General features: G+C 44.0%; 1 long non-coding RNA gene across 7 annotated transcripts in view; it reads right to left on the bottom strand.

Moving 5' to 3' along the window:
* LOC308055523 overlaps positions 1-12,697 on the bottom strand; it is a 16,348-nt gene extending 3,651 nt beyond the window's left edge. For 2 of the 7 annotated variants that reach the window (XR_013924550.1, XR_013924551.1), the window contains exons 1-2: positions 1,299-8,205; positions 97-286 (exon numbers count right to left, since the gene is read on the bottom strand). This is a non-coding gene — a long non-coding RNA (uncharacterized lncRNA). Of the gene's footprint in view, positions 1-96; positions 287-1,298; positions 8,206-10,586 lie in introns of those variants that run through there. The other 5 variants (XR_013924549.1, XR_013924552.1, XR_013924553.1 and 2 more) reach the window with 5 other exon arrangements.

The following is a 12,697-nucleotide window of genomic DNA, read 5'->3' as shown; positions in this document are numbered from 1 at the left end:
TGATTCCTGTGGGAGCTTTGATAGCACTGCTTCCATCAGTGTTACACCTTGAGTAGCTGCTAAGAGCATAGCCTGTAACCCTTTCCATGCGCTTACCTTGCACGCTGCTGCATCGTGTAGAAACATCCAAGGCAGCACAGAAATTGCAGCGAATTCAGTCCTGCTTCTCATCCCCTGCAAGAGGCAAGTCTGAGCCTCGTTAGAGATACAACGGGGTAGATGGATGTTCACAGAGGCAGGACGGAGCTGTACTTAAGGCATGGGCTGTGGTCCAGGAGGTGCAAGCCTACGATAGTAAAAGCAGCTCCTGTTATCTCAGCTACTCATCTTAATATATGAACAGTAACACACCCTGTTTTGCCTGTGGCTATCTAAATTGTAAACTCCCCATCCTGGGGCTGTCTCATAGCACGTATATGTCCTGTTCTTGGTCTTGATTCTGCTTGAGAATCTAAATGCGTAATTTTCTAAGCATAACTTTGTCCCTTTTGCCCTTCTGGAATGAAACACACACACACACACACCCTTTTTTTTTTTTTTTAACTTCCTTTCAATGGCTACAACTATGTTGCAGTATTAGAAAAAGAAGTAATATACCGGCTTCTTCTCATTTCCCCTTCCACCTATCCAAGCCCCTCACATCATCCCCTCTTCCCCAGGAGTCTTTTCCAGGTTGGGAGAAACTGTGCTAATACAATACAAACTATGACTGAATTTAAATATTTTAAAAGAATTCTGCTGTCCCGATGCCTTGTTCTATTTTTCTAAGCTGAGAAGTAGCAGATATATAATTAGAATATATATATATTCCATATATATATATACACACACACTTATATGCAAATACTTCATAACATACAAATAAGAAAAAATGTAAATAGCTGTCAACAAATCGTTTTCATACCAAACAACATCTCAGAAACAGGGGGAAAAAATACCTTAGCCATTATGCAAATAAACAAGTACCCTGGAAATGCAACCTCAGGTACAACAGCATGCTGAACCATAATTAATAGCACTGAAAGCAAGTCGGGAGCAGATTGCTACAAAAGGGCCTGTGGGTGGTGGAATAAAATCTCAAATAGATGCACAGCTCCAGATCTGCACTTTACAAGTGCTGTGGAATTAAGCTTTCGTTACGACTGGGAGCAGGGAATCAGGGCTCCTGAAGTCCTCGCCTGGTTGTATATTAAATGTCTTTATGCCTTGGGGTGCCTCACCTTTTCTCGGGGAGAATGGGAATAATTTCCTTTCTCACAAACAAACTGTAAATTTGCTGATATTTGTAAGATACTTACAGATGCTCAGGGGAGAGGTGTTTTCGAGGTGGGGTGGAATTACTTGCTGAGGTGACTGCAAGCATCATACACGTGTCCATCTCAGAAGCAGGTTTTTTTCATCTCTTCTGCTCACTAAAAGAATTTAGAAATCTTGAGTCAGCTTTGGAGATGAGGAACGGGTGCTGCTGTAGCCAGCCTGTCTGACTGGAATACATAAAGCTCACACTTGCCACGGCTGGGGTGGTGGGCAGCAGCACTCGCCCAAAGTGGGGCTCATAGAAATTCTAGAACAGGTTTTGGGGAAGCCATGAAGCTGACTATCATGCTGGGGTTTTTATTATCTTCCTGACACATTTTTATTAGTACGCATAAAATATATTTCTGGCCCATGGATGTGAGAAATAGATTTTTTTGTTGTTGTTGCATTTGGCAAAGGGAACTGTATTTCCACACCCCCTTCTCTATCTGACACACCAGCTCTGTGCCTTAGTGGCTGCTCATCCACCTCTCCCAGGAGGCTGCATCTGCCTCCCCATCACCAGGGCTCCACAAAGAGCTAAAATGTGCCTTCAAACATCTGTATGGTCTGCGGATCAACCTGCTGGGTGCTCTGGGTGCTTGGCAGGACAAAATTCAGCTGGTGCCTGCAGCAAGGGCTATCGGTATTTCAGGCAGGTAGTTCCATAGAAAACTTAGAGTGCAACTCTTCTTACCATCCCTTAATCAGACCGAATTATAAAATTACTAATCCGAAGGCTATGCTAAAATCGCAGGGATAATGCCACCACCCACCCACCAGTTGCCTGCCTCACCAGCCCCTGCTGCAGAGGTACTTTCCACCCTGCAACACTGGCTTCTGTCAGCCAGGTTTCAAACGGCTCAAGTGATGTTTCTGCCACCACAAATTACTATCAGAAGCTACACATTACTCTCCCGAATGGCAGATAGGGGAAGATTAGAGGGTGGCATCATGTAGTGCGATAATTACCAGCGCAGCTCCCAAAAAGGCTCAAGTAACAGGCTGGATCTAAGGAAGCAGAGCACACCTGCACATTTCCATTCAGCTACCACGAGAGGATCTCTGCAATAACCTTCATCTCCTCCCACAGTTTTCTCATTACAAAAGGATGAGGAAGAACCTGTGAACCTAATTCACATGCTGAAAATTTTCCAAAGGCTGGGGTTTATTTTTCTTTATCTTTTTATACAACAAATCCTGGTTGTTCAGCAAGTAGGTCAGAGCAGGCAGCAATATTCCTTTTCCTCAGAAAAACTGAGCTAAATTTTGTTGGTCCCCTCCTCAATTTGAACTAAAGTTATAAAAACTGGCAGGTGGTTTTGTTACTTTTTTAAAAACCTGATAAATCTTCAGCATGTGCTGGCAGAATGCATGTAAAGCCCTTTTCCTCTGCACAAAATACATAACTAATAAAATTTCAGGCTTGCTGTGATAAAGATAAAAGAAAGCATTTTCTATTTGGGTTTGTGGTTTGTTTTTTTTAAGTACTGAAAAGAGCGGGTTTGCTGTTCTTTTAAGAATAATAGTGGGTTTCATGCTCTGCAACAAGCTGCATGCAAGTACCTACAGGCTTCCTGGTGCCTGCTCTTGAGGTTATTTCCATGACTCCACTTCGCTGCAGAAGGATTTTTAACTCTGCCAGCCTACAGGCCTACAGACTAATAAGAAAACCCAGGGTAAGAATTTTTTAACTCCTTTGCCCTTTCTAGTTGACGGAGGTGGGGATAGCTCAAAGTGCCTGACTGTCCACAAAGACATGAAGATCTACGATAGCTCCCGCTGATGGCAAAGCAAGCAAGTGATGCCTGGGGGTGTCTGACAGCAAGAGATGCACAAGTTTGTGTGTGAACGTCTGAGAAACACAGCCTGTGCCACGAGCTTGGGCACTGGGAACACAGGACTGCTTAACATGCAGCTGTGAAGAGTAAAACAGAAGCTTGAAGTAATCATCAGGTTAAGGTTTTTAACATTAATGCTATCCCTTGTTACTGCACTTTCTTGGTATTTCTGTGCCTCTGTTGCAGGCTCGATTATTTTCCCTCCCCAGACAGGACAGACACCTTGGCTTCTGTGCAGTTGCTCCGCAGCTTTGAAGAGAATCTGCAATGGAAACAAGGTTTTTCTTGGTGTTTCTTCAAAGGAATAATAGGGCCTACCAATATGCTCAGCCTGAGAAAACCGATAAGATCATAAAGCAGAGTGGTATTGGCTGCAATAACTTCCTATCTGTTATGAAGCTTCCCATGGCTCAAACCGGTAATTATCTCCACGTTGTGCTGACAGGTTCCCATCTGTTTAGGGCTGAACATTGCATCTTAAAAAGAAGCAGAAAGGAAAAGCACCAGTTACACTCTGACAGGTTCGCTCGGCTCTTCAGAATACCAGAGGAACTTGATTTGAGATGCTAATGAATTCCTAGTAATCCACTTCTTTATTTGTGCTGGTCTCTATTTCTTCTGCAAAACCGGAAGATGGAGAAAAGCTGAAGACAGGAAAAATATAAGTAATATTTGTAAGGAAGGAGCAGACTGGAAAACCTAGAGGCCAGATCCTCAGCTAGGATTTGGCAGCTGCAGAGGAATGACTGATACGAGGTAAACCTTCGAAGGATGAGCAATATACACAGGGCACAAACCTGTACTGCCTTTGCATCCACCTTATCCACCCGCTTCCTTGCCTTGCCTTTTTCAGTCTTACATTTTCTCCACCCAGATGTTTAGTACCATCATCTGAGGCAGGAAGCAAGAGCTAGGGCTCCGGATTCTGCCTCCGGTATCTTTCAAACAACCTTGAAGAAGTCCCTCGGCTCCCCCTGCTTCAGCATGTTTAGGTAGGGCTTACCTCCTCCGCAGGGCACGCTACACAGCTCTCTGATTTAACGCACACAAAGTATTTTAAGATCCTTGGTTGAAAGGCACAGAGTGTTGTTAATTTGTCCCAGCCATCATCACTGTCCAAAATGAGGTGGAAAAGGCAAGGAGAAAATGGCAAACCCTGGCATTAAATCTACTTATGCCCCACATGCCCCAGAGCAAGACATGTATGATCCCAAGAGGAACAAGGATATTCTGTGTGCTGGTGAAGATCCTGCCATGGCTCCTTGCAGGTTCAACAGGATGCCACTTCGGTTTGATGTTGCACAGTGAGGACATGGATGATGCAGCATCACAGAACTGCAGCGAGGATCAGAGCAGCCAGGCCATGTAGTAACCTCAGTCCTTTAGGGCGTGGAATGCATTAAATAATTATCTCTTGCTTTCTTCCCATTTACCTATCTTTTGTTAAATTTTCCATTCTCTTCTTTTTTTCCTTTTAATTCCTCCAGCTACGTCTCATCCATATCACTGCACAGTTCCGCAAGCAAAATAAAAATAAAATTTAACTTTGCGTTTATAAAATTCTGATCAGCTTCTCAGTAGATCAAAGCCTTTCCAAGGTCCGGGCCAGGACGCTGGATGTATACATTCCTGCCCCTTCCTAGCCCTCTGCCATTCATCAGCCCTTCCACACTCTGTCAGCAGTCCCTAAATAGAAATGCCAGCCAAGGAAAGCATGGTGAATTTGTCCTGAGAATTCATTAAGAAGGATGATACAGCGCCTTAATTTGCTCCATATCCTAGCACAACACATAGCAGAGCTTGCGCTGGATGAGTCAACAAGCCCCCACTAATTATATACTTTTATCATTTTGTAACAAGCCTTAAACTGCTTTCTTCAAGAATAAATGAAAGGCTGCTTCTAAGCTCCTTAATAACATTTTAGAGTTTCAGTGAAACCTCAGGAGAGAATAAACATTTGGCAAATGAGGAAAAATTTTATTTAAACAGAGTAAGTACTGAAGAAATTTTACTGCTTAAGACTGCGTATGAAGTGACACAAAACTTGGAAGCATCGTGCCTTTCTTCTGCGGTTTATTATTATTATTATTATTTCCATTTTGTAATGTTTATAGTGCACTAGATGCTGTTCTTATTAGTCCTGCTCCTAGTGGTGCAATTTTTCCAGCATTCTCTTTCGACTCCCACCACATTTTATGTTTTGTTTTTATGCCCCAGCTCAATTCAAGAAACTGCAGAAGAACGCCAGCTTTCTGCCTGTTGCTCAATAGCTTTCTAGTTACTTACATCTAGCCCTTGGGGTGGCAGGGAAGATCTGAAGATGTGAAGAACGCATGTTCTAAAAGAAAGATCAAAAGAACACCTTAAATAATATATAAGGCCAGTTTTGGGAGGCTGAACACACTGGCTTGGCACATACCTCCTGTCCTCAGAGCAGTAAGCGCATGAGCAGGATGGAGGGGAGTGAGACACAATCCTGCCCTTGCAAAACCAGATGCAATTTGTTCAGGCATGACAGACTGCAGAGTGCCTTCGGGGACCCTGGAATCATCCGGAGCTGGACCGGGCCTCCAGGGGCTTCTCCAGCTCCCCACCCCAAAGCACACAAGTTTCCTCGCTTCTATGTTAACATATTCCTATCTAACCGCTCTTATTTCCCATCTGCACCCAGTTCTACGTTTAAACACAGGTGCTGATTCCTATTGCACCGATCTCCCATGGTTTTTCGTGAAAATCATGCATGGGATTAATGAAATAACAACTGAAAACTGTGCTGTTTTAATAGCACGAAGGATTTAGATCTTGCCTACAAAACCATGGCAGAGGAATTTAACTACATGCTTAAACACTGCTTCAGTGACTTTACGGCTACCTCCCAGCTTCCTGCAGATTCAAGATGCCTCATGTGCTTGGACTCTTTGGAAAAATCCCACTAGCAACCGTCTGCCGTCTAAACCCCAGGTATTTGAAAAGCTGACTCCATCACAGTCCTGCTCTTGTCATTTAAATGTTGCCCCCCTCCCCGCCCCCACGTTTCTGCCACTTGACAGCAGCAGACACCAGAGCCAGAACTGATATTTTTACCGAAGTTACTTAATGTTGCTCACACGTTCAGTGTAGGCAGGGAAAAGATAAACCGGGTACACAAGGCAAAGCCACTCATGCATAGAATAAGCTGTTAGCACTTTAGCAGAGCCATCACCATAGTTTATAACTCAATCGTACTTTTTTCCTTATTAGCTTTCATCCCATCATCTCAAAACGGTTTACAAACATTGACTAGATTACAGGGCCACAAAACAAAAAAATAAATAAATAAAAATTTCCACTGCCACTCATTCAACCAATTTAAAACAAACACAAGATAATACTTTTACCCCACAATGCAATTAAACTGCGGAACTCAGTGTCACTGTTGCTAGCGTTAATTATGCCAATCACTACGTAGTTATACGTATTTATATAGGTCCACCACTGCATATTAAACACAGGAGCCTGAAACAAACTCTGGAAACAAACCACTGTCAGGCTTCAGAAAACTGCACCAGGAGGAGGATACTCCATATATATCACGTTTTATTATACCCTTCCCACAGGCAGTGGTATCTGGGAACTGCTAGAAACACTAATATTGGTGTAAATAAACAAATAGGGCAGTCTGACATTCTTTATTGTGGCATTCCTGAAATGCAACTCATTTTGGCAGGACACAGGGGTGCAAACCCTCAAAACCGTTAGGAAAAATCTCTTCACGGGAAGGGTGAAGCCCTGGCACCGGCTGCCCAGGGAGCTGGTGGAGTCACCATCCCTGGAGGGGTTTAAAAAACGCATGGATGCGGAGCGGAGCGCCGTGGTTTAGTAATGAACCTGGCGGTGCTGGGTTAATAGTTGGACTTGATCTCCAAGGTCTTTTCCAACCAAAACGATTCTATGATTCTAAAACAGCAACAGGGGTGAGGAGAATGATACCTTACTGTGTGTGACAGAATTGCTGAAGGGTTTACAGAGGCAGAATGCAATTGTGTGAAGAGATAGTCAGCCATTCCCAGATGGAAAAAGAAACAAGGACAACGTAAAGTCTTTAGGCGCTACCTAGCTGGTGCTGCTCAACTGAATAGTCAGACTACGCAGAAATGCCTTGGAGGCACATTATTTTTGTACACTTTTCTAATTCACCTTTTCAGCAAAAATACTACCATCGTGGTTACATCATCAAGGCATTCCCGCTCTCATTGTTCTTAATTTAAGCAGCAGTTATCAGATGAGGCCACATCATTATATTTGGGGTTGATTTTTGTTTTGTTTCTATTTCAGTTTCACTAAGTTCTTCCTTCAATAAAGTTCCAGAAAAATAAACAAAACAAACGAAAACAAACAACTGCCTTTCAGGGAAAAAAAATACGAATAAACACTAAGGAAAAGTCTTTTAAACCAGCTGCAGCCCTCTGCTGCCATCGTATGGGAGCTGCCTTTGGAGCAGCAAGAAAACCTCTCTTGAGAGGTGCAGTTAACTAACCCCAGGAGAACTAGTTATTTATAGTCATCTACTTCAGAAGCCGAATTTGTAAAAAGAAACAGTTATTTTAAAAAACAGTTTGTGAGTGAATACAAACTGTTTACTGCTCTAACAAAGAATGGCAGCTCGCCGTGGTTTTTCCCTGAAATTGCAGCACCACAGAATGACGCAATTTTAGTGTAATGCAATAGCGTGTAACGGCTGCACGGCGATCAGTAACTACTCCTTGTAGCACAGCCTCTGCTACCAAGAGTTGCAGGTGGTATTGTGGCACATTTTTGTTTTACAATGCTACACCTTTGCTCCTAGACATATGTCACGGCATGCTGACTTAGAGTCGTGATAGCTTTCCACCGCACCGTGATATCCATGCGGGCTTCACAGTCCTGCGTGAGCTCGGCCCACAGCATCACGTAGCGAGAGGCGCGCTGCAAACTTCTGCTCTGACATTAGCACACGCCAGGGCCTGGCAGCGTTGCTTGGGATCACGTTTTCCCTCAGCAGGTTGAAGATGGAGCTGGATGGGCCCGGTCAGGCTGCGCTAAGGGGTGGCACAGACCTACTGGGGGGGAAGCCCTGCTAGGGGGGAAGGAGAAGCCCTGGGGTGGGGGGGGAGCCCTACTGAGGTGGATGGGGGGGGGGGAAGAAGATGCCCTACTGAGGTGGAGGGGGGGGGGGGAAGAAGATGCCCTACAGAGGTGGAGGTGGGGGGGGGAAGAAGATGCCCTACTGAGGTGGAGGTGGGGGGCGGAAGAAGAAGCCCTACTGAGGTGGAGGTGAGGGGGGGAAGAAGAAGCCCTACTGAGGTGGAGGTTGGGGGGGGAAGAAGAAGCCCTACTGAGGTGGAGGTTGGGGGGAGAGAAGAAGCCCTACTGAGGTGGGGGGGGGGGGGGGCGGGGAGGAAGAAGAAGCCCTGCTGAGGTGGAGGAGGGGGGCGGGGAGGAAGAAGCCCTACTGGGGGCGGGAAGGGAGAAGCCCTACTGAGGGCCCGCAGCGATGTTCCTTGCGGTACCCCACACAGGCCCCACCGCACCTCACGCCAGCCAGCCACCCCCCGCGGGGCGAGCCAGGGGCCACCTCCCCGGGCCTGGCAGCCCCCACAGCCGACGTGGCCCGGCCAGGAGAGGGCTGCCAGCCGCCACCTACCGCCAGGTCCGGGCCGCGCCTCACCCCGAAATGGAGGCCCAGCCGCCGGCGGCGTTAATTATTCATGAGGGGGCGGGGCAGTGACAGGCGATGAGGGGCTTTCCGCCCGGGGAGGGCGGGGTCTGATTAAATATTCAAGAGGAGGGCGGGGACAGGAGGGCGGGAAAGCCCCGCGCGCGAGGCCCCGGCTTCCCGCCGCCCTCCCACTCCGCGCTGCAAGGGGCAGCGGGCGAAAAGGCGGGAAAGTCACTATTACAAACAAATTACCACAAAACCCCACGGAGAGGGGCGGAATTATTAAGAATACTAATGACACGCTACTGGAGCAAAATATTTGTGTTTCCTGTAGCGATTTCTTCCCTCCAACACACAGGTGACTGCCTTTGGCCCCATTGACAACCACCTCCCTGAAGCTGAACTTTCTTCTTTTTTTTTCCAATTTTGCAAACATTTCCATTGCCGACTAAAGCACACAAACACAGGCAAGCACGCCTGTGTGCACTTGCCTGCGGTATATACCATAGATACTCAAACCCTCCTTTAAACCCCAGTAGGGAGTGTGGCTTGACTGAAAGCTTTAAAAAAAAATAATTTTCAATAATAATAATAAAAATAATGTATTTTTCTTCACACACACACACTGGGACACGGGGTATGGTGCTCAGCAGGGTCTGTTTGCTGCAAAGCCCCCCACTCCTCTGCTGTTCCCTCAGGCAGCCCAGTGGGCGCTCCAGCCAGAGGTGTTTGTACGCAGGATTTTTCCTGAGGTAAAACATAGCTTATAAAGCATTGTCTGTAACTAGGCATCATCTGCAAGACCTTCTCTATTAACTATGTGTAGGTTTGGTTAGGTTAACTATGTGTTAACATGTAGGACCCCGATTTCAGCCCTTTTGACTGAATTTTGGTGGGCTGCGGGGGAGAGGGGCTGCAGAGGGCTGAGAGGAACGCGGCCTAGCTGGTTGTTTGGCCTAAAGGTCTGTCATAACCCAGCTAAATCCAACCCAAAAACGCAGGTAAAAGGCCAAATACAACTCACTCCAGCAAATACTGCAGCCTGAGGAGCAAACTGAGGGAAATAAAAGCAGGTGCTGGCATTTTCCTTCTGCCTCTGAGGGCTGAGCTGAGCCAGCCCTCCCTCACAATAAAAATTCCCCGTCGCCAGCAGCAGCAGGGTCAGGATTCCCTGAGCTGTGCTTTCTGCTCACGCTTACTCACTAATTTAGATGCTTACGGGACTGGTTTGTACTACCAATTTGATGTAGAGCCTTTAGCATAAATAAAAATACGTTTTTTGTAAGTTGTCGGTGTAGACCAGGGAGTAAAAAGTACCAATGTAACTCCATGGCTGTGCTCAGTGCTTTAAGGTTTGACATCCTTCACGTGAAGTATGTTTTTATTAGCACTGACAGGTTAAAAGAGAAAATTTAAAAGAAAAAAAAAAACCCAGAACCTAAAAAATCCCCTGTCAAGTTAATATTTGAAGCAATTCATTTTATGCTCTTTGTGAGGAGGCAGGGAAACTGAAACGTTCCAAACCAATCTCCAAAGTAAACAACCTTTTACAAGAAATGTTTGCCAAATGCTAACAGGAGGCTCAGAGAAATATCAGGACAGAAGTGCATCCATTAGCAGGAGTTTAGCAACTGCTTAAGGACAAGAAACATTCAAATGGGGTTGAAAGTTGATGTTTTCTGCCTTGTAAACAAATTAGCTTATAGCAACAAATAAGACGACCCTTATTGGCTAATATTATGAGTTTAGCTTGTTAAATATTTAACATTTACCTTTCAATTTCCAGTCTGGATTAAGCAGTTCTCTAAACAAGTGGTATCCCAGCAGCAGATGGAGATGCACAGACCATTGCCTTGCTCTGGCTGAACTCCCTAAGAAATAAAAACCACATTAAGTCAAAGATGAAGCAAATGGGAGCTTTCAGTAGCCTCTAAGCTTTGGCTTTGAAACTTGATGTTTTACTCCTTTTTATTTACATTAATTTTATCTAGCTCTGCTCTAAATTAAAATAGTAGTAGTCAATTCAACTTCAATCAGATTGAACAGAAACAGACTGGAATTGGCTGAGTACTTCTGAAAACCTCCCTTATGGCAAAGTATTTTTTTCTTCCATATAACAGGATTGCAGACCCAAGGTAAGAGTTTCAAAAAACACTTAAAAGATGCCATAAATCCTTACAGCTACTGTCCTGCTAAAGACAGCAAGGGGTGTGAGGGAGGAAAAGAACGTATCATAAGATTGCAACTTTATTTCTAAAGTATGAATCAGAAATACGTATCAGATTTAGCCTGTTGAACAAAGTTTAGTGGTGCCCCTTTTAAAAAAGGGAGTGGAGCTGCTTTGTGTATTGTACACAAGGAATTTGCCTTGAATCCACAGTTGCGTGTATAACGTTTCCACTGACTTCAGACTTTGCTTTCTTTGCTTTTAGAAGATAAACACTTTTTCGTATAACAGTGTGTTGATCTATAGGTGGTTTCTTGATTGTTCTTAAAGGTGTTACCTCACTTTTCTGTCTCCTGCCTGAGCAACATAAAAGCCTAATGAAACACTAATTTTAGGAGCCGTTACGTTTGCTCATGAGCCTTGTGAGAGTTTAAACTATCATCTTCTTTAGCTAGCTAGAATTATACCATACCTAAAATAAAAATACTTCCAGTGAAGTATAACTTCCTTAAATGTACAATGCAAACTCTCTCCAGCATGCAAGCACAAGCCAGCCAAACCCGTTTGTAACACTTTTAATGAAATGCCCCATATTCTTCCAGTTGTCAGTACAAACAGTGCTTCCATTGTGGATGTGGTAATTTTGCTCAGTGGCATATTAGAGAGGTCTGGCTTGCGTGCTTTCGTAATAAATATGAAGGATGTTTGGAACTTGTTTTCTGTAATTTCGGTAAATTTTTAATCTTTGAAACAATGAGGTCTATTCTCTGAGTGCATTTCCCACTGATGGTAACTGGGATGTTGCACTGCAGCTTGGACGGGTTCCAGTTATGTTACTACCACCACTGCTGCCAGCTCTTGTAATTATACTGCAGCACTCCGTTCTCTTTGGCAATCTCCCTGAAGCCTCAGCTGCTCGAATCAAGAAATAGTGTGAAAAATCTCAGTTTTAAAAAAATATTTTTAAGAGGTAGTGAGTCACTAACTCTCATTGTTGCCTGACAACGTGAAACATACCTATTCTAGAGACTCAGAAGCCAGAAGGCAAATCAAAAGAACATATTTACTGATTTTTTTAAAGCTCATTACTGTTCAGACCCTCATAATTTTGGGAGAGCCTGGCTCATGGAATTTTTTCACATAGCAATACTATATAATTTCTTTCTGTATCACACATATAGTCATTATATGAAATCAACCTAAATGCTGCAAGAAAAAATGGTTTGAACTATCACTTTGTTACTGTTAATCTTTTTTTGGTCATACACAAACATACATATAAGTAGTTATCACTCTAAAGGCATCAATAACATGACAATAATTTCAATAACATCTCTATAACTTTTTCAGATTCAATAATAAGTGTAACAAGTTAGAAGAATGTTAATTACTGTAGCTGGTACCATTGCATGTACTTCCTCAAGAGTTTCCTTTTAGAACTGTTTTCCTAACTTTATGACATCCCCTAGTGCTTTTATTTTTTCCTCCTCTAAGATCAGCTGAATACTTCACTCTCCAAGACACAGAATTAGAAAATAATTTAGTAAATCGCATGTCATTGCACTAAATTAAAACAAAAAATTATCCTGAGCATATGGCAAGATTTTCACACTCCATCACAGTGTCCACAGTGGAGTGATTCCCTCTTAGCCTAGTTTTGGGTATAGTATTTTCCTCCTCTGAAAACAGGACTGTCATATTTTCTCTCCAGCTTAA

This window comes from Falco punctatus (assembly GCF_963210335.1).
Source record: "Falco punctatus genome assembly, chromosome: 19".
NCBI classification, from domain to species: domain Eukaryota; kingdom Metazoa; phylum Chordata; class Aves; order Falconiformes; family Falconidae; genus Falco; species Falco punctatus.
Note: the sequence above shows the minus strand (reverse complement) of the source record. Positions and strands in the feature narration are given on the sequence as shown.